Source organism: Suricata suricatta, chromosome 17, assembly GCF_006229205.1.
Source record: "Suricata suricatta isolate VVHF042 chromosome 17, meerkat_22Aug2017_6uvM2_HiC, whole genome shotgun sequence".
In the NCBI taxonomy this organism is placed as follows: domain Eukaryota; kingdom Metazoa; phylum Chordata; class Mammalia; order Carnivora; family Herpestidae; genus Suricata; species Suricata suricatta.
This window is the reverse complement of record NC_043716.1, coordinates 8,879,107-8,899,986: the sequence shown is the minus strand read 5'-3', so window position 1 is coordinate 8,899,986 and position 20,880 is coordinate 8,879,107. Positions and strand designations below refer to the sequence as shown.

Sequence of the window (20,880 nt, the reverse complement as noted above, 5' to 3'; positions counted from 1 at the left end):
CCTTCCCCACCTTGTCTTTGTTGAGAAAACTGAGTTGTCATTCCGGACGTCACACATTCTGGATCTGGCTGCCTGCCTCCTCATGGTATTAAGTTGTTCTATCGTCCATATTTCTTGCAAACTAGAACTTAACTGTAACCTTAAGGGGTGAGAATACTGCATAAACTGTACTGTGCACTTCACATAGCATCATTTCAGGGTACACATGCTATGTGACTGTCTCACAGTGATTCCACGGTGGATCGGTGAATTCACGTGGCAACAGCTGTTCCTTTCATTTTAAAGACCCACATCCACCTTTCACGGAATGTTCTCATGATTGCCTGAATCACTGTTTAACTAGAAATAGCCAAGTGCTGAGTTTCTAAATGCCTCCTGCGTTCTAAGTATATTAGCTATAATTCTTCTGCAAAGCAAAACTTTATCAACTGGGGTTTTTTATTTAGTTATCCCAATATGTAATTTGATCTGAAAAGACAGGATAAATGCTTAATTCTTTAATTGCCGTTTTCGATCATTGCCATTTTCAGAGGAAGGAGTTGGTGCCCTACATACTTCCAGTGGTAATATGCCATTTGTTGCTTGGATGGGGGAGGGCATTTTTTCATTTCATTGGGTACCTATGTGTTTTTAGGTATTCAGGGTTTCAGTTTCAGTCATGTTCTTTGATTCTCCATTTGTCTCGTCTATGGCTGTGAGACTCTTCGTGTTAGCTCCTGTGTCTTGGCATGACCTCTTCAGGCTTACAGGATTTGCTTGTTGTCAAGGACAATAAGATTTTCCAGCACCTTCTCGTGTGCTTTCCTGCCTCAGTCCTTGCATCGGCCATCCCTCCAAGGAGGTTTGGTGTCTCTTAGGAGGGTGTGGTGTTTAGAGACCATAACCAGAGTGACTAGGAGTGTTTATTGCTACTGTGTTATTATTTCCTGTAGTTACTTGACCTTCATAGGACAGAGCTATATATATATATATTTGTTTAAGGAAAAAGAAATCAGAAATACGATTGCAATGTAGAGTTAATATTTCAGGGGTTTTGTTTAATGCCTTTGATTTATACATCAAATCTCTTTTCTCTTACACTGTAAGTCTTGCTTTTGTTTTTTTAATGTGTATTTATTTTTGAGAGAGAGCAAGAGGGGAGGGGCAGAGAGAGAGGGGGACAGAGGATCCAAAGCAGGTTCCACACTGACAGCAGAGAGCCCAGTGCAAGGCTCAAACTTGCAAACCATGAGATCATGACCCGAGTGGGAGTCAGATGCTTAACTGACTGAGCCAGCCAGGCAGCCCGTAAGTCTTGCTCTTTAAAAGGAGAAACATAATAATTCTTTTTTAATCTTTTTAAAGGATTTTATAAAGCATAAATGAAAAAATACTTGAAAAGCAGATTTGAAAATCAAGGCTAAATATAATATGACTGATCATGATGTCTGTAATTACTTTAAAGTGGTTTAGGAAAAAAATGCATATCTATATAGATCAAACCCAAATAGCACAATATTAACAGTTTGAGCCTGGGTGAAAGGTACATGTGTGTTCCTTATACTATACTTTTTAACTTTTATGTTTGTTTGAAAATTTTTATATAGAAAAAATATCCTCCTACTATTTTCTGCCATATATAAATATATTTTAGTGTCTTATTATTGTTTAATGTATTGTTTATTTTTAAAAATCAGAGGTCTGTATAACAGCAACTGGAGTTTGTGAGCTTTACTACCTTTGGGGCTTAACCGGCAACATAGCTTTTGGGATTTATTATAAATTCGATTGTCCTTGCTTCCTTTTTCTGAGGCTTTTATGTGATTGAGTAATATGCAAGAACATGATAACACAGCTTAAAACGTGATGAAGACACAAGTTCCTTTAAGTGTAGGCAAAGAAGAAAAAAATGACCACCCTCAAAACATGTAAAAGGCCACAGTAGTAATTCTGCTGATGTTTTCAGTTCATTCCTATGAAACAGAATTTGCTCTGCCATTTTTGTAGGACAGGAGTGCTAAAGAAGAAGTCACATCTTTACTATAACCTGTATCTAGTGATATCATCATTTTCAGATACCATTTGTCCAGGAACTGAGCTGGATGGGCATTTGGATAGTTTACCTTTAAGTAGGTAAACACTAACCAATTTCTAAGATGAACTGGTAATGTTACTTAAGAGTTGACCTTAATTCTGGGACATACAAGGGAAATCTATAAGGAAGAGATAGCTCACTTATCTGAGATGTGGTTTCTGTTATCTAGATTCTAGATCTACAGCTAAGGACAGGGAAGAAGTGCAAAAGTAGAAGCTGCTATGTCTGTACACAAAGAAGGTACCAGTCAGATAAGCACCTGACTCTTGATTTCAGCTCAGGTCATGATCTCACAATTTGTAAGTTCAAGCCCCATGTCAAGCTCTGCGCTGACAGTGTGGAGCCTGCTTTGGATCCTCTCTCCCTCTCTTCCTGCCCCTCCCCCCCCCACGCGAAAATAAATAAATATTATTTAATAAACATTATTCTGACATCAGAAATATCTGCTGTCGAGGGACACCTGAGTGATTCAGTTGGTTGAGCATCTAACTCCAGCTCAGGTCATGATCTTGCTGTTCACCAGTTCAAGCCCCACGTTGCTGACTACTCAGAGCCTGAAGCCTGCTTCAGATTCTGTGTCTCCCTCTCTCTCTGCCCCTCCCTTGTTCATGTTCTGTCTGTCTGTCTGTCTCTCTCTCAAAAATAAATAAAACATTAAAAAATTTAAAAAGAAAAAAGAAGATACCACTGCTTTCACCCAGCATTTGCTTATTCCTTACTAGTTTCTGCACCATTTCAACAAAGCCCCAGTTGGAATTTTGGTTTTTACCCTTACAAGATTAGAATGAGTGTGCTAGTAGATGCAGGAAGGGAGTTACAAGTATAGGCAGGTGTGGGTGAGTCTAATAAATTACCAACGAATGATGGACCTGCTGGGATCCATTTAGGTGGCTTCAACAGTAAGACGTGTCCTCCCACTTACCAAGTCCTCCAAAAGCAAGATGGCTCCGGGTTGGCTCGACAACATCTAAAGCCCAAGTCCTTCCCGCCTCTCTGTGCGGCCGTCCTCCTCATGTCAGCCAATCTCCCCTCATGGTTGCAAGGTGATTGTGGCAGCCTTCCAGGTGTCCGCCACACACTCAACTGTGTTCTGCCAAGAAGCGGGGAGTCTTCCTTCTGCCCATCTCTTTATGTTCTGGAGAAAAACTAGGAGTCCCCGACAGACCTTCCCTTAGGTCTCCTGCCCTGTATGGCTCATCGCTGCCACCACCTCTACCAACTTCTCACCCACTGTATTAGCTACTAGAAACCGGCTTTCCCAGTATAAGAGTGCTTTATTTCAGCATCAGAATGCCGGGAATGGCTCTAGGTAGGGGGGGGGAAACATGCTCATTTTGGCTCACTGTCTTGCAAAGACTGTATGCTTTATACCGCCCCATAGCCTTGTGGTTTTGTTTGGTTAGTAAAGGTCTAGGGCACTGGCCTAGGCTGGGGCTTCCTTTCAGGACTGCATAGGATACAGAGATGGATTTCAAGTGTCCAGTCCATAGCAAGGAACGAAAGGTGGGTGACGCAGAGGTAAACAAAGGAAAACAGGCCAAAAAGACACAATAGGTTCAGTGCGGAGTACCTGGAAAAGTGCTAGCATCTCTAGGAGATCCACAGCAGGCCTAGGAAAGGGAAGAACCTATAAATAGCACTAAGTTGATTAAAAACCACTTGGGTGAGAAACTGCCAACGGATTGTTAGGCTTAGATTGTCTCCATGCATTGTCTGTGAGCTGAGTCACTCTCCCTGGGTTTCCTTTTTCATTTCGGTACCTGCTTTACTTAGCTGCTTCCTCCCACAGTAGGAAAAGGAGGAGGTAGGAAAGTTTAGATGAGCAGTAAATAAATTAGCCCTGGCGGGACATGCATCTCTTACTGTTTGAACCTTCATGACATCACAGCAGAACAGAAACCATGAACAGCGGAGACAGAGCACCAGCTGTGTGCCTTAGGATGAAAGGAGAATGTCTCAATTTATTTTATTTTCTTTAGTGTTTTTATTTTATTTTTGACAAAGCAGGGGGGTTGGGCAGAGGATCCGAAGCAGGCTCTAAGCTGACAGCAAAGAGCCCAAAGCAGGGCTCAAACTCACGAACCACAAGATCATCACCTGAGCCCAAGCTGATGCTTAACTGACTGAGCCCCCCAGGCACCCCTGAGAATGTCTCAGCTCAGAGTACAGTACAGGTAAGAGAGAGATGAGGGGATGAATGAATTCAAGTCTTATTTAAGAAGTTTAAATGGCAGGATTTGAAGAAAGAAGAAATTGGGGATAATGAAAACTACACACATAGAGATCTAGGTGGATAAAGATTAGCTGGCGTAGTTTATGAAGGAGACGAATTAGATTATGGGAAAGAACAGATTAGACATTTTTAGCACATAGGAGAATTAAAACTATCAGAGTAAATGCAATGCCTTTCAATCAGTGGGGCAAGAAGAGAATATGGAGATCAGTCAAGGCAAGAAGAGAAAGCACATACAATGAATGATGAGGCGAATTATGTGTTTGGTGTCATGTAACCCAAGGGGTGGAAATAGGGGTACTTGGGGCGCCTGGGTGGCTCAGTCGATTAGGTCTCTGACTTTGGCTCAGGTCATGATCTCACGTTCATGGGTTCATGCCCTGTGTCAGGCTCTGTGCTGATAAACTCATGCTCATGCTCTGTCTCTCTCTGTATCAAAAATAAATAAAACATTTTAAAAAAAGGGAATAGTGATACTTAAACAAAATTAGCATCAGATGGTATCAAGAATTCTGTATCCTACTTTTTTTCATGAGACAGTAGTCTAACATTTCCCCAAGTCATTAAATTGTCCTTAGAATGGTTGTCGAGATGTGATCACAGGATGTGCCATAACTTAATTAACATACTCCTGATATTGAATATTTCAATTTTTCCAATATTTAAGTATTTTAAAATCTGCTAATAAATCATTGAAGTTCTGGCCCTTTCCTTAGGTAGATTCCCAGATGATGAATTACCGAGAAAAAGGACAGGACTTCAGGCAGTTTTCTCCATTCAGGTTCCAAAAACATTCGTAACTAAGGTCTTTTTGGTTCATCTTATTTTTTATTATTGGTACGAATAACTTTTTCTGATATATTTTCTAAGACTTTACCCTGGTTTGGAGAAGATTTGCTGATTTTTACACGTGTTTTGTTAATAGCCATCCCCATATGAAATTTTAAAAAGCCGAACAGCCTTTCACCTGATTCTCATAGTGTTATGGGTAAATCATCTGCAAATAATACTAATATAGTCTTCTGTTTTTCCACGTATGCCTCTTATTTATGTTCCAATTCTTATTACTTGGAGTGGAATTTCTTAAACTATGTTAAACAGTTGTTTAACATGTCCCAAGGATTAATGATTTGTTTGAGAACACATCTAGTGTTTATCATTAACACTAAGTTGGCTCCCGGTTATGGAAGATATTCTATAGTGTGTTAGGGATTTTTGCTGGAAATTGACCTTCATTGGGTTAGATTTGGAGACTCCCGTTCATTTCAGTGCCCTACAAAGGGATAAGAAAAAGTTTCAGGGGCACCTGGGTAAATCAGTTGGAAGATCATATGACTCTTTTTTTTTTTTTAGGTTTATTTATTTATTTTTGAGAGAGACAAAGACAGCATGAGTGGGGGAGGAGCAGAGACAGAAAGGGACAGAGAGAATCCCAAGCAGGCTCCATGCTACCAGCTGCAGAGCCCCATGTGGTGCTTGAACCCATGAACTGCAAGATCATGACTCAAACCAAAACCAAGAGTTGGATGCTTAACCAACTGAGCTACGCAGGTGCCCAGAGCATGCAACTCTTGATTTTAGGGTTGTGAGTTTGAGCCCCACTGACTCAGGGTAAACTAACTATTGGAATCATCATAGAGAGAGGAATTTCCTCTCTTATCTATGCCAGTAGGTTCTGTAATGCTTACTGTAATTATACTAATGCTTACTCTGTCACTGTCCATTGTGATTTCTTTGCTCACTACTAAGATTAATAATAATATGAATGGGCTTGTACTCAGGCACCCGTGTTGCACCCACAGACTTCCACCGATGCGTATCCACTTCGGCCCGCAACGCAGGACGTTTTCTCAGGGCCAGATCAGAATTGTGAAAACTGCCCTCGAGCCAGATTTTTTAACTATATCCTGAAGAGCATGCAGCCTCAGCAGCATCCCCTCCTTGTGAAATGCTACAGTGGAGAGGTAGTAAACGTGTCAAAAGTAAATACTTCAAGGGGCACCTGAGTGGCTCAGTCAGTTAAGCATCTGACTTCAGCTCAGGTCATGATCTCACAGTTCGTGGGTTCTAGCCCCACATCAGAGCCTGCTTGGGATTCTCTCCCTCTTTTCCTCTCTCTCTGCCCCTCTCCCACTCGTGCTTTTTCTCTCTCTCAAAGTAAATAAATAAACGTATAAATTTAAAAGATAAAGACTTCAAGAAGCCAGTTTGAAGATTCAAGGGGCCCATGTGTCTGAGTCAGCCCAAGCTACCAACTTCCATGGCCCGCGTGGCGTAGACAACAGAACTTTATCTCACAGACTGGAGGCTGGAAGTTCCAGATTAAGGTCCAGCAGCACCAAGTTTCTGCAGAGAGCTGACTTATTACTGTATGCTCACATGGAGAGGAGTAAGGGAAATTTCCCTCTCGTTCTCCACTTACAAGCCCACCAGCCCTACAGGATTAGGACTCCACCATTGTGACCTCACTTGACCTTAATTACGTCCTAAAACCCTGTCTGCAAATAGTCACATTGGAGGTTAAGGCTTCCAACACATGAATCACGGGAGGACACAATTCAATCCCTAGCAACACACAAGCTTTATTCACTCTTCCCAGCTCTCATTTTATAACCTAGAAAAAGAAGAGCTTTGGAATCTTAGGATATTCAGAGGAGTCAAAGAGAGGAATTTGGCTCAGTCGGTTAAGCGTCAGGCTTCGGCTCAGGTCATGATCTCACAGTTCATGGGTTCAAGCCCCGTGTTAGGCTCTGTGCTAACAGCTAGCTCAGAGCCCGGAGCCTGCTTCAGATTGTGTATCTCCCTCTCTCTCTGACCCTCCCCTGCTCACACTGTCTCTGTCTCTCAAAAAAAATTTAAAAATACATGATCTCCCTTAATCCTCTAAATTATCCGATTACTTTACACATGTTGTAGATAAGAAACATATGATGTAGGGAGAGGCTGAGAAATTTGCCTGAGGTCATCCAGCTAGTTAGTGCTGGAGCTGGCATTTGAACTAAGGCACTCTGGCTGGAGAACCCAGGGTTCAACCATCATGTCTTCCATCTACCCCATGCCTGACACATACTTGCACAAAGGTCATCTTTTCCAATCTTTGACTGACTGTCCAAAATAGGTTTTCTTATCCTTTATTTGTTTCACATGAAGAAACTAAAGGTCAGACTGATTAAGAGAACTCTCTGCAGTCACCGATTTAATAAATGGCAGTGCTGGGATTCAAACACAAAGGAAGACGGAATTGATTCCTGCCTTTCTGCAGGAAAGTAGGTCACCCGTTTGTTACCGTATTTGAAAGACTCATGTGTATTTAAGAGTACATTGTGTTGGCATTGTGTGTAGTCAGTTCTTTTTTCCATTGTTCTGAACCTCCTTACTGGATTTCGGGCAAACATTTAGCCAGAGGAGCTCACCCAAGCAAACCACTTGCATAATCACTTACAGAGGGGGAAATACTCGGTTGTCAAGAAAAGAAAGCATAATCTCAGGCATTAGGCAACTAAATGGATACTTTGGGTAACTTTACCCAGGTCTTAATACCTCCAGGTTCTGCAGATGTATTGAGTCATAGGATATTTAAATGTATATTGTTTTTTTTAATTTTTTTTAATGTTTTATTTATTTTTGATACAGAGAGAGACAGAGCATGAGAGGGAGAGGGACAGAGAGAGAAGGAGGCATGGAACACGAAGCAGGCTCCAGGCTCTGAGCTAGCTGTCAGCACAGAGCCTGACGTGGGGCTCGAACCCACGAATGTGAGATCTGACCTGAGCCAAAGTCGGAGGCTTAACCGACTGAGCCACCCAGGCGCCCTAAATGTATATTGTTAACAGATACATATTAAATGCCTAGAGTGGGCAAGGCACTGTGCTAGATGTTGAAGAAAGAGAATGGTTCAAGGTAGAGGAGCTTGACTAATAGGTGTTGAGCAGACAGTCATCGAGGCTGCGTTTGTGGAAAGCTGTCTCTGTGCATGTGTGCTAACGTTCAGGCCTACAGCGGAGACCGGAGACCCTCTCTGGAGTGCTTGGGAACTGCATGGGGCTGGGAAATGCAACCTACAGATTTCCTCTTCACTTGCTGTTTTGGTGGTTCTTCATGTATTAGAAGAGTCGATAGAATTATTTTGTTTATACTTTTCAAAGCAAAAGACATGCGTATTTCTGTGTGGACAGATAATTTCTCAAAAAGATGCATACGAGACTTCTTAATAGTAGCAGATCCTTAAACTGGGGCAGGGAAGAGCGATACTTTCACTTTTTAATTCTGCAGAAGTCTGTACAGTTTGATTTTTTTTTGAGGAAGCCCATATTTCTAAATTTTATATGTATTTAAAGACTACCCCACAAACTAATAAAATCCTCTTCCCTCTCTACTTAGGTTCTATCCATACAAGCGAATGCAAAGTTAGAAATAATTCTGTGTACATTGTGATACGATTTGATGTGATAAATTCAAAGCATAGAATGGAGTTCCTTGAAAATATAACAATGCTTTTAAGCCTTTTTATAAACACTGTGGTCTTTTTGGGGGCCTCATTCTGAGGGGTAAGTGGGAAGAAAGTCAGATACAAGACTCCAAAGGGCTCTGATTGGAAAGGGTGGGGATTCAAGAGAGGCCTGATCATCATAGAATGAAACAAAGCTGGTCCCCCAATTAGAACCCCTGCCCATTCAAGTGCCCTGGGGCCCCGTGACCTATTGTTAGGCAAGATTTGCAAGGTCTCAAAACCTTCCGCGGTCTGATCCTTATCTCCCTGCTTATACCCACACCACATCTATTCAGGGACAAAAATAGGCAGGACTACGCAATGCCGCAGTCTGTGTTCAGGCTCAGATCTAGGCAGAGCCTCAGAATGTACGGGGCTCTCTTGTGCATCCACACATTTGCCCGTGCTAGCCCCTCCCTCTAGCAGACTTCCTCCCTTCCTAGCACCCATCTGGTCCCTCTAGCAAACTCCTCTTCCTCCCTCAAACCTCAGCTGGAGGGTTACCTTAGAATCTGTGGCCTCCCTGGTTTGCCCAGATTTTCGTGGGCACTTCCGTTACATTCTTGTCCCATTCTATCCTAGCACGCACACTGATTTTTTACTCTATGCCATAAGCCCCAAACTCTATCGGAACCCTTGATACATAGTGGTTGTTCAGTACGTATTTGTTGAGTAAATGAATGACTCCACTTACACCACAAGCTTTCTCCCCGCGGCCAGCATGGAAAGGTGTGGCCTCACACATCCCAACTCCCTTTCCTCACTTTTTCTTTCCTGTCTTTAGTAAAATTGTTTTCACTTTCTTTAATTAAATAAAAAACAGTCTAGGCCCCTGCCTTGCATCGATATTTTTAATTTTCTAGAAAGTTACAGATGAGTCCTTTAGCTTGGAAGGATTTTCCTACAGCTCTTTATTTTGCCATTCTGTAGATTTGGCTCCACCTTGTCCTGAGGTTGCAGCACAATAAAATTCTCATCTCTTCCAGTTCTTGTCTTAATATCAGTTTGACATTCACAAGCCCGAGACTTCTACAGACTAATTTTAGCTGAACAGGGAAATAGAATCCAGTACCTACTAGGAAACATAAGTGAGTCTGGCATGCTAGGAGTTCCTGGAAGTCTTCGTGTTTTCCAATAAATCCGTATAAATCATACAGTGAGCGAGAAGCCACAAAGCAGAGTCTAGCACTATTGGGGTCATGTTGGTAATTAAACCCCCTCTCCTCCGGAGACCCTCAGAGCCTTTCCCTACAAAAAAAATTTCAAAAGACCGTAAGCTGGCTGACAAAGTAGATCTGACCAAGCATCCTCTCACTGTGAGAGATGAAAATAAGCCTGCTGCCGTCCTCTCCGAACACACAAAGAAGTGACTGGGCTGAGGCTCAGGGCACGGTTCCAGTCCCAGTTGGCAAGAGCGAGTCGGGGCTCCCGTCCTCCCAGAAGGCGCAAAGGACAACAATGTTTCCTGGAAAATAAACCAGGGATGGGGACCGAAGGAGACGTAGCTGATATGGAGCCATTATGTGAAAAGTGAAAGCTGCTTCAGTACTCCTTCAAAGGGAGATTATTCTAGAACGTAAGGAAGGCTGGGGCTTTCAGTGACAAGACTGGGGGAAGCAAGGCAAGAGAAGTGAAGCAGGCCCAGAGAAGCGCGGCCTTAACCAAGCATGCCTTTGCGTCCACTATTATTCTTGGAAGAGGTGACGAATATACCGTAAAAATAGGTGGAGTGCCCGCTGGCTCAGTCACAGGGCACGCACCTCTTGATTTCGAGGTTGGAAGTTCAAGCCCCACATTGGGTGTAGAGATTATGTAGATAAATAAATAAGTAAATTTTTTAAAAAATAGGATTTGAGGCAACTGTATATTGTGGTATTACAGCACTACATCTAATAGCAAGAAATTGGTAACAACCCAAATGTAGCAATGTATGACCAATTACATAGTCGTGCTCCTGAGCATTGAACCACAACTTTCTAGTAGCCCAGGAAGATGTTGGTTAAATATATAATACTGAGTTTTAAAAAGGAGTATTTACTTTGTTTATACTTTTCTATATTTTTGTCATAGTTTTGATAATGAACATACATTAGTTATAAACCAAAAGGTCCATTAATTTTAAAATATTTTATTTCCAAGTGCATCTTGTTCAGCCTTTATGTTTAAAAAAAAAAAATTGAAGAGGGGCACCTGGGTGTCTCAGTCAGTTAAGCAGCTGATTTTGGTTCAGGTCATGATCTCACGGTTTATGAGTTCAAGCCCTACATGGGGCCCTGTGCTGACAGCTCAGAGCCTGGAGCCTGCTTCCGATTCTGTTTCCATCTCTCTCTGCCCCTCCTATGCTCATGCTCTGTCTCTCTGTCTCTTTCTCAAAAATAAATTTCAAAAAACATTAAAATTAATTAATAAATTAATTTTAGAAATGGAAGATTTTATCTTTGCAGGGCAGCTTAGGCTCAGTTTTAGTCCACAGTCTACATTAGGTCTCACTCTGGGTGTTGTACATTCCATAGGTTTGAACAAATGTACGATGACGTGTCCCTATCGCTGTAATACAGAGTATTTTCACTGTCCTAAAAATCCTCTGTGTTCTGCCTACATCTGGCAACCACTGATCTTTTTAGTGTCTCCATAGTTTTGCCTTTTCCAGAAGGTCATATAGTTGAAATCACAGTATGTAGCCTTTTCAGACCGGCTTCTTTCACATAGTGGTACGCATTTAAGGTTCTTCTGGGTCTTTTCAAGGCTTGATAGCTCCTATCAGTTTAGTGCTGAGTAATATTCTATTGTCTAAATGTACCACAATTTATTTATCTATTCACCCATTAAAGGACATCTTGGTGCTTTCCAGGTTTTCGATATTATGAATAAAACTACCATAAACAGACAGACACCTGGCTAGCTTAGTCAAGAGCATGCAAGTCTTGATCTTGAGGTTGTGAGTTCGAGCCCCATCTTGGATGTAGAGATTACTTAAAAGTAAAATCTTTAGGAAAAATAAATAAATAAAAAATAAAATGAAATCTTTAGGGGTTCCTGGGTGGCTCACTCAGCTAAGCATCCTGACCCTTGGTCTCAGTTTGGGTCATGATCTCACGGTCATGGGATCGAACCCCGTGTCAGGCTCTGTGCTGCCAGTGCAAAGCCTGCTTCGGATTCTCTCTCTGCTCCTCCCCTGCTCGTGCTCTCTAAATAAATAAATAAATAAATATTTAAAAAACACACATACACACACAACCATAGCTGAAAATGTATGTCCACAAAAATCAGCATACAGATATTTATGATAGCTCTTATTTTTAAGATTTCATTTGTTTCTTTATTTTTATTGTGGTGTGTGTGTGTGTGTGTGTGTGTGTGTGTGTGTGTTTGAGAGAGAGAGTAAGTGTGTGTAGGCAGAGAGAGGTAGAAAAAGAGAATCTTTTTTTTAAGATCCTGACCTGAGCCAAAATCAAGAGACAAACATTCTTAACCAACTAAGCCACCCAGGCACCTCTATACTTGTGTTTTTAAAAAATGAAAAGGGACACCTGGCTGGCTCCATTGGTGGAACATGCGACTCTCGATCTCGGGGTTGTGGGTTCAAACCCCACATTGGGTGTAAAGATTGCTTAAAAATAAAATGTTAAAAAAAAAAGAGACACTGAACAAAGGAGCAAGATGATCAGATTTGTGTACATATATATTTTTCATAATTTACTTTTAATAATATATTCTTGTAAAAAAATAAAAATAAAGCAAAATCATCTAGATGCTCTTAGCTTGGAAATAATCATAGTCAGTACTTTCTTTCCAAGCATATTTACAGACAGAAAGATAGATGGATACATGTTATAATTTTGGGAAAGTGGGAATAATTCCATAGATGCCACAAAATTGAATGTTACTTGAAATAAAATGGAAATAAAACTGAAGGACTTTCACTTGGGGTGAACGTCAGATAAATGTTCCATCTAATTAAATTATAGTGGATTAATGCCTAAAAATATCTGTCCAAAATTAAGAAGAAAAGATAGTGACATGTTTTGAGGTTTTCTCTTTGGTGTCATGGTGATGGTGATGGTAGTGTTTTTAGCCCACATTTCAAATCACCTACTTCTACTAACTGCCTGGAGGAAGTGAGTGCATTTGGACTTTTCCCCAGAAACCCTTCTCCCCAAATTCCCATTATATTATTAGTTTTACTTTGTCAAAGCTTATGACACATTCTTTTCAAAAACAACTTTTCTCAGGGGCACTTGGGTGGCTCAGTTCAATAAGCATCCAATTTTTGGTCTCTGCTCAGGTCTTGATCTCAGGCGCATGAGTTCAAGCCCCGCACTGGGCTTCACACTGAGCACGGAGCCTACTTAAAACACACACACACATACACACGCACAAACACATACCACACACACACACACACACGCACACACACACACACACACACAACTCTCTTCCCATAGTTGTTTCATTGTTATCCTGTGTTAGTCCAATCAGTCTGTTTCACCATGCTTTGTCTGACTTGATGAGGATTCACCCACCAATATGTTTGAGAAGAGCAGTGCATGGATGCTGTATTTTTGTATATTTAAGGATATCTATTTATTGTCTTTATACTTAAAAGGACACCTTGGGCGGCTACAGAATTATCAGGCTGTTCTTCCTTTTGCTCGTACACACTGTTTCACTGTTTTCTGGCAGCAAGGATTGTGGAGATGTCTAATACCGACTGATTTTTCTCCCTTGTAGAACATTTTCTTCTACCTGGATACCAAGTGATTTTCTTTATCCTTGTAGTTTCAGAACTTCACCATGTTATGTTTTGGCATTGATTGTTCTAGATTGAGTTTTCTTGGGGCGTCTGGGTGGCTCAGTCAGTTAAGCTTCCGACTTCAGGTCAGACCATGATCTCGCAGTTCGTGGGTCCAAGCCCCATGTCGGGCTCTGTGCTGACAGCTCAGAGCCTGGAGCCTGCTTCAGATTCTGTGTCTCCCTCTCTGTCTGCCCCTCCCCCACTCACTCTCTGTCTTTCTCTCTCAAAATAAAATAAAGACATAAAAAAAAATTTTTAATAGATTGAATTTTCTTAAGATATGGCAGGCCTTTCAACCTGTAGATTCAATTTTATCTCTCTGTTCCATTTGCTTTGTCTTTTTCTTCAAAAACCCTAATGTGTGTATGCTGGACCTTCTTTGACTTTTATAACATCTATGATGTTTGTCAGCATCCCTTTAATTTTGAGATCTCTTCATCATGTCTCTCTCTTTATTTTGAATAGTTATTTTTCCCTGCCTATTTGTCAAGCTGCACTCACTTCCATTTCCCTTATGCAAAAACCTCTTCTTGAAATCCTTAAATCTCTTGTTTAAGCCCTTGTTTTGTTTTGTTTTAATATCATGCTGCTGGTAATTCTTTGAGACCCTGGAAGGTATTTTGGAATTATGTAGGTTTTTCAGCTGCTTTATCTTACATTCTTTTCTCCTTACTCCTTTCTTTCTGTTGTTTTTAAAGTTATCATGCATCAGGGGTACCCCCATTGGCTGTTTTGGGATCGTTTCCTATGAGTGAGTAGGGCCAGCTACCTACGGGAGAGTTGGGTTGGAGAGGCAGAGGAGGGTGCAGGTATCGGGCGGGGGCCATCTGAAGCTTCTGCTGAATCTTATTATCTACAGTAACTTTTTTTTTAAGCTTCTATTTCTTTATTTTGAGAGAGAAAGAACAATCAGGAGAGGGGCAGGAAAAAAGAGAGAGAATCCCAAGCAGACTCCACATCACCAGCACAGAGTCCGATGCAGGGCTCAAGCCAGTGAACCACAAGCTCATGACCTGAGCTGAAACCAAGAATCTGGACGCTTAACCAGCTGAGCCACCCAGGTGCCCCTCAGCTCAGGGCTGTGTGTTTGGGCCCCGGGCTGGGCTCTGCACTGGGTGTGAAGCTTACTTAAAATATAATAATAATAAAATGCAAGCCTTATAGACAAATCATGCTAATGACCAGAGGAAAAGTTACTAGGTCAGTCTTTCAGATGGTTTCCTCATAGCACCAAGTTCCAAGAAATAATTCTTAGTCATTTGTGGGATGTGCCAGAGAGCCCTTGGGATAAGAAATATTGCACTGCCTACATGCTGCAATCTGAGATGATATGGTGTTACATTTGCTAGTTTGGTAAAACTGTCATGGCTAGTTATACCTAGTTCCCAGGGCTGACATACAGCTTAACTGGGCATTTCTGTAGTTAAAAGATTTGTAGGCTTTCCTGTTTTTTAATTCTCTTTTTTGTTTCTCTCTTCCTTTTTTTTTCTCTCTCTCTTTCCTTCTCCCTTTCTCTTTCTCCTTTCTTTATTTCAATAATTCATGCTGTCTTCACATATGTAGTCACTTAATTGTCAATAATAGAGCCAAGACAATTAAACAGGGAAAGAATACTCTCTTTAAAAATGATGCTGGGGACAACTGGGTAGCCACATGCAAAAAACCAAAGTTGGACTCCTTCCTCACACTGTACACAAAAATTATCTCAAAAAGACATAAATATAAGAGCAAAAATATGAAGCTCTTAAAAGAAAATATAAAAATGAATCTTCATGAGCTTTGGTTTGGCAGCACTGTCTTAGCTAAGACACCAAAAGCACAAGCAGTAAAAGAAAAACTAGACAAATTAGACTCATCAAAATTAAAAACTTTCCTGCATTAGAGGACATTATCAAGGGGGCCTGCCTGGCTCAGTCAGTTAAGCATTTGACTCTTGATCTCAGCTCAGGTCGTGATCCCGGCTTCATGAGCTAGAGCCCTGGTCGGACTCCAAGCTGTCGGCATGGATTGTCTCTCTCCCTCTTTTCGTCTCCCTTACTTGCTTGCTTGTGCTTTCTCTCGAAATAAATTAATGACATTTAAAATAAATAAAATAAAAAAGGAAATATCAGGTGTTGACAAGGATCCAGAGAAATTGGAAACCTCCTACATGGCTGTTGGGAATGTAAAATGGTGTAACCACTGTGGAAAAATAGGTCGGTGGGTCCTCAAAAAAATGAAGCATAAAATTACCATTACTCAGCAATTCTACAAAAATGCCTAAAAGAATTAGAAACAGATATTCAAGCAAAAACTTATACATGGGAAAGAAAAAAAGATTCCTGAATGTTCACAGCAGCACTACTCACAATAGTCCAAAGTTAGAACCAACCCAAATGCCCATTGGCTAGTGAGAAGATAAACTAAATGCGGTCTAGCCATACATTGGAATATTATTCAGCCACAAAGAGGAATGAAGTATTTATTCATGCTACAGCCTGAATGAACCTAGAAAACATTATGCTTAGTGGGGAAAAAGCCAGATACAAAAAACCACACATGTATGCTTCCATTTATTTTAAATGTCTAGAACTGGCAAACCAGCAGAGACAAAAAGTGGAACAGTGGTTGCCAGGGGGCTGGAAGGAGAGGGAAATGGGGAGTGACTCATGATGGGGTTTGTTTCTGAGGTGACGAAAATGTTTATTTCTGGGACAGTTGCACAACCCTGCGAATATACTAAAAAAAAGTGAATTGCACACTTTAAATGAGTGAATTCTATAGCATGTGAATTATATCTTGACAAAGCTGTTATTAAAATAATAGTAACACATGCTCATTGTAAAAACAAACAGTATGAAAATGTATCAAGTGAAAAAATGAATGTCTCCCTTGATTCCCCATCCACTTCTCTCCTCAGAGAAAACCATTGTTCACTGTTGATGTGTAGATTTGCATACCTTCAACACTTTACAAATTTATGTTTACATACAAACACATAGGTTTTCTTTAATGCTTATTTATTTATTTTGAGAGAAGTGTGAGAAGGGGAGGGCAGAGAGAGAGAGAGAGAGAGAGAGAGAATCCCAAGCAGGCTCCATGCTGATCCCAGGAACTGTGAGACCGTGACCTGAACCAAAATCAAGAGCCGGACACTTAGCCGACTGAGCCACTCATGTGGTCCCGTAGTTTGTTCTTTAATAATGCATACTATTCCTGACTACTCCTGTATCATAACCTCTTTAACTAGTAAAAATATCCCCTGGCCTTCCAGAACAATCATTAACCATCGTAAAATAAATAAATTACTGCTGCTGCTCGTTCTGGAATAATACATGGAGTAAGAAGCTGTTCAGTTATATATTAGTGCCTGCAGGACAAGCATGTTGGGGCTCCTACTTGAAACCATTCTTCATTTTTCTGACAATAGTGTCTTAATACCTCAGGCCGATCAGCTTCTCTGAAAGTTGACTACCTATCTCTCTGAGGTGTCTTACCTGGCATGCTCTCAGAAGGAATTTTCTGTGATGGGAAAACTGAGAGGTCAGTTCATTGGCCCCCACGATCTCTCTTTTCTGCTTTAGCCTGTGCTTATGGCCACACTCCACCCAAACAGACTAACTAGAGCAGTAGTTTGTAAAATATCGGGAGGGATCTTCAGTTCGGTGCATCAGAGTTATCTGGGACTTTTTTTTGTTTTGTTTAAAAAAAATTTTTTTTTATGTTCTTTATTTATTTTTGAGAGACAGAGCCAGTGGGAATAGAGGAGGGTCAGAGGGAGAGGGAGACACAGAATCCGAAGCAGGCTCCAGGCTCTGAGCTGTCAGCACCGAGCCCGACGCGGGGCTCAAACCCATGAACCGTGAGATCATGACCTGAGCTGAAGCCGGATGCTTAACCGACTGAGCCACCCAGGCGCCCCTTGTTTTGTTTTTAAACATTTATTTTTGAGAGACAGAGCATGAGTGGGGGAGGGGCAGAGAGAGCCGGAGACACCTAATCCAAAGCAGGCTCCAGGCTCCAAGCTGTCAGCACAGAGCTGACACAGGGCTCAAACTCAAGGACTGTGAGATCATGACCTGAGCCACAAAGTTGGACGCTCCGCCGAATGTGCCACCCAGGTGCCCCTGGGGCATTTGTTAAAACACAGGTATCTAGACTCCCCTGTAATCCTCATAGACCTCATGTGGTGGCGGATCAGGACTTTGTATTTTTTCACGAACTCCCCAGGTGATCGATCCTAAGGCACAGTAATGCCTGAGAACCTCTGGGCCCCTTTCTGAGCTGCGACTCCAGATTCCCACGAGAGAGAGCTGGACAAAACAAATTTGAGTGAAGTAGTCTGGAGAGTGGAATTATTTGGTCTCTTTGCTTAGGGTGTAAGCCAAGGAGCAAGGTTTCTGACAAGAACGCAAGGGCAGAGGGGCAGGGCGGCTCAGTCGTTTAAGCGTCTGACTCGGCTCGGGTCATGATCGGTGGACGTGAGCCCGAATCAGGCTTTGCACTTACAATGGAGAGCCTGCTTGGGATTCTCTTTCTCTCCTTCTCTCTCTGCCCCTCCTCTGATTCCCCCCACCAATAAATAAATAAATAAAAGCTTAAAAAGAAAAAAAGAATGCAGGGGCAGAGAGAATGATGAGAGTAAGGAAGAAAGTACTGGAGTCTCCAGTCGCTTGGCATTCCTGGGCAGCACCTCTGTGTGTATAGCCCAGACCGTGCCATCCCCTTGCCCAGTGTACAAGATAACAGAGCCTTAGCTCTTTTTTTTTATGCTTTTTATTTATTTTTGAAAGACAGAGAGAGACAGCGTGAGCAGGGGAGGGTCAGAGAGAGAGGGAGACACAGAATCCAAAGCAGGCTCCAGGCTCTGAGCTAGCTGTCAGCACAGAGCCTAACGCAGGGCTCGAACCCACAAACTATGAGATCATGACCTGAGCCGAATTCGGATGCTCAACCGACTGAGCCACCCAGGCGCCCCTGACCTCAGTTACTTCTTACAAGACACGGAAGCAAGTGAGTTCTTGGTGCTCGGTACTTGGGTGTGATCCTTGATGGGGCCCTTGCTGCATCTCAGCTTCCCTCTGCCTAACAGAGCATGAAGTTCCCGTATTTTCATGAGGCACTACTTCAGATTTATCCATTCTCTGCCATCCCTCCCTCCTCCTCACCCTCCAATCCAATGCCTTCCTCCACTTTGGAAATCACAATTTTTCAGAGGAAAGGCTTGCATCTGTAACAAGGCACAGAGGCACATCTTTTCATTGTGCCATGGTCCTGGCTGAGCTGAAGGAGAATCCAAATGACTCTCTCTACTCCTGTTAAGCACCACCCCCGGAGAAGTGTGTGTGGCGGAGCTACTGTAGGGAACATGAGGTGACACCGTGGGCATTTTTACTCACACAGCCGCCAGCTGGGACTGGGATGGCACTCCTTAGGCGCAGAAGTCAAGATGGACCGTCAGATGCCAGGACCATGGAGGAGTCCAAGCTCCAGTGCTCCAAGGAGTCAGGAGGGATGGGAGAGGGTGAGCTAAGAGATAGGATCTAGGGAATAGAGGTCAGGTAGGAGTGCAGGGGAGTGGGTGTTCTGAGCAGGCCAAAGCACGCAGTTTGCTCATCTAGGCCCCTGAGCCACCTGGTTAGACAAACAAGGATTTGTTTCAAAGAATGAGTCACTGCACCTCTCAAGGCTTCTACCAAGATTATCTTCAAAGCCCTGCATTTCATTCATCAGCCTCTACAAAGTTATAGAGCCGAACCCATGTCCTAAAAGAGGTGTCCTCAGCACTAACCTATATTCTTAAGATTAGAATCATGTATGTCAATTATACCTCAATAAAAAACACACAGAAAATAAAGTCATAGAAGCATGTGAGGAATAAAAGATTATAATCAGACACCAGCCTGGCCATCAGTCTCCATTTTCCCCAGGCAGCATATTGCATTCCTACCCTACTCCCACCCATAGTCTTACTTTGCGGGTGGTTTCCTGAGCAGATTCTCTGTGATCCCACACTGGGTTTCAAATTATTAGAGCCTGGGATGAATTTATGTGGCATTTTTTGCATTAGATGATTATCACCACCTACGTAAGCGACCATGCTAGCTACTACCCTTGAAAACTTAAGTAGACATAACCTCTCCCTTGGACTCAGATCCAGGGTAACTATCATTTCTCAACCTTTTTGGAACGGGGGTATGTTATGCAGGATTGCTCAACGTAACAACACACCTTTTACAAAAAGTCATAGAATATATGTCATATGCTTTTGTTTAAATAAAGTACATGAAAATTAACTGATCATAAGGCACCCTAGAGAATTTCATGATGTCTCCTGGAGACTCAGGAATGGAATTGGGAGTTTTCTTTCTGTGACAGCCGCAGGGGACTGACTGTATGCTATGGTCCCCAGTGCACCTCCTGACCAGCAAGGTGACCTAGGGCGGGCGTATCTGTGCTCTGATTCTTATCCTCCTCTTAATAAAATACAGATGTCGAATTACATTATTTCTAAGGTCTTTGTTCACAACCAACATTTTGTGATTCAGTGAACAGAATAATTGCCCTATAAAAAGGTATGTTCCCACGGGGCGCCCAGGTGGCTCAGTCAGTTGAGTGTCTGGCTTCGGCTCAGGTCATGATCTTGTGATTTGTGGGTTCGAGCCCCGCATCTGTGCTGACAGCTAGCTCAGAGCGTGGAGCCTGTCTTCAGATTCTGTGTCTCCCTCTCTGACCCTCCCCTGCTCATGCTCTCTCTCTCTCTCTCAAAAAAAATTTTTTTTTAATTTTTTAAAAAGGTATGTTCCCTAAACAAGTTGTCAGACGTACATAGTCCAAGGGGCCCAGTTAAATTTGAATTCTAGATTTAAAAAATGTTTTAAACGTTTTTTTAAAGTTTATTTTTTGAGAGGGGGAAGAGGACAGAGGCAGGAGAAAGAGAGAATCCCAAGCAGCCTCCACATTTTTGGCACAGAGTGTGAGGTGGGGCTCGATCTCATAAACCATGAGATCCATGACCTGAGCTGAAATCAAGAGTCAGACACTAACCAAATAAGCCATCCAGGCACCCCTAAACTGTAATGGTTTAGTGTAGCTATATCCCCAGTATCACATGGGACATAATTACATTTCTTTTTTCCATTTTAATGTTTATTTTTGAGAGAGGGAGACACACAATCCAAAAACGGCTCCAGGCTCCACGTGGGACATAACTACATTTCAAAATTATTCATTGTTTATCTGAAATTCAAAGGTTAGCTGGCATACGGGATCTACAACCTAACACTATTCCCTTTCCTCCCATTTGTGAA

The 20,880-nt window shown here is 42.1% G+C and overlaps 1 protein-coding gene across 7 annotated transcripts in view; it reads left to right on the top strand.

Annotated features, from left to right (window-relative positions):
• The window catches only part of PIGL (phosphatidylinositol glycan anchor biosynthesis class L), an 81,372-nt gene that overhangs the window by 13,218 nt on the left and 47,274 nt on the right, over window positions 1-20,880 (top strand). The window lies entirely within an intron of this gene.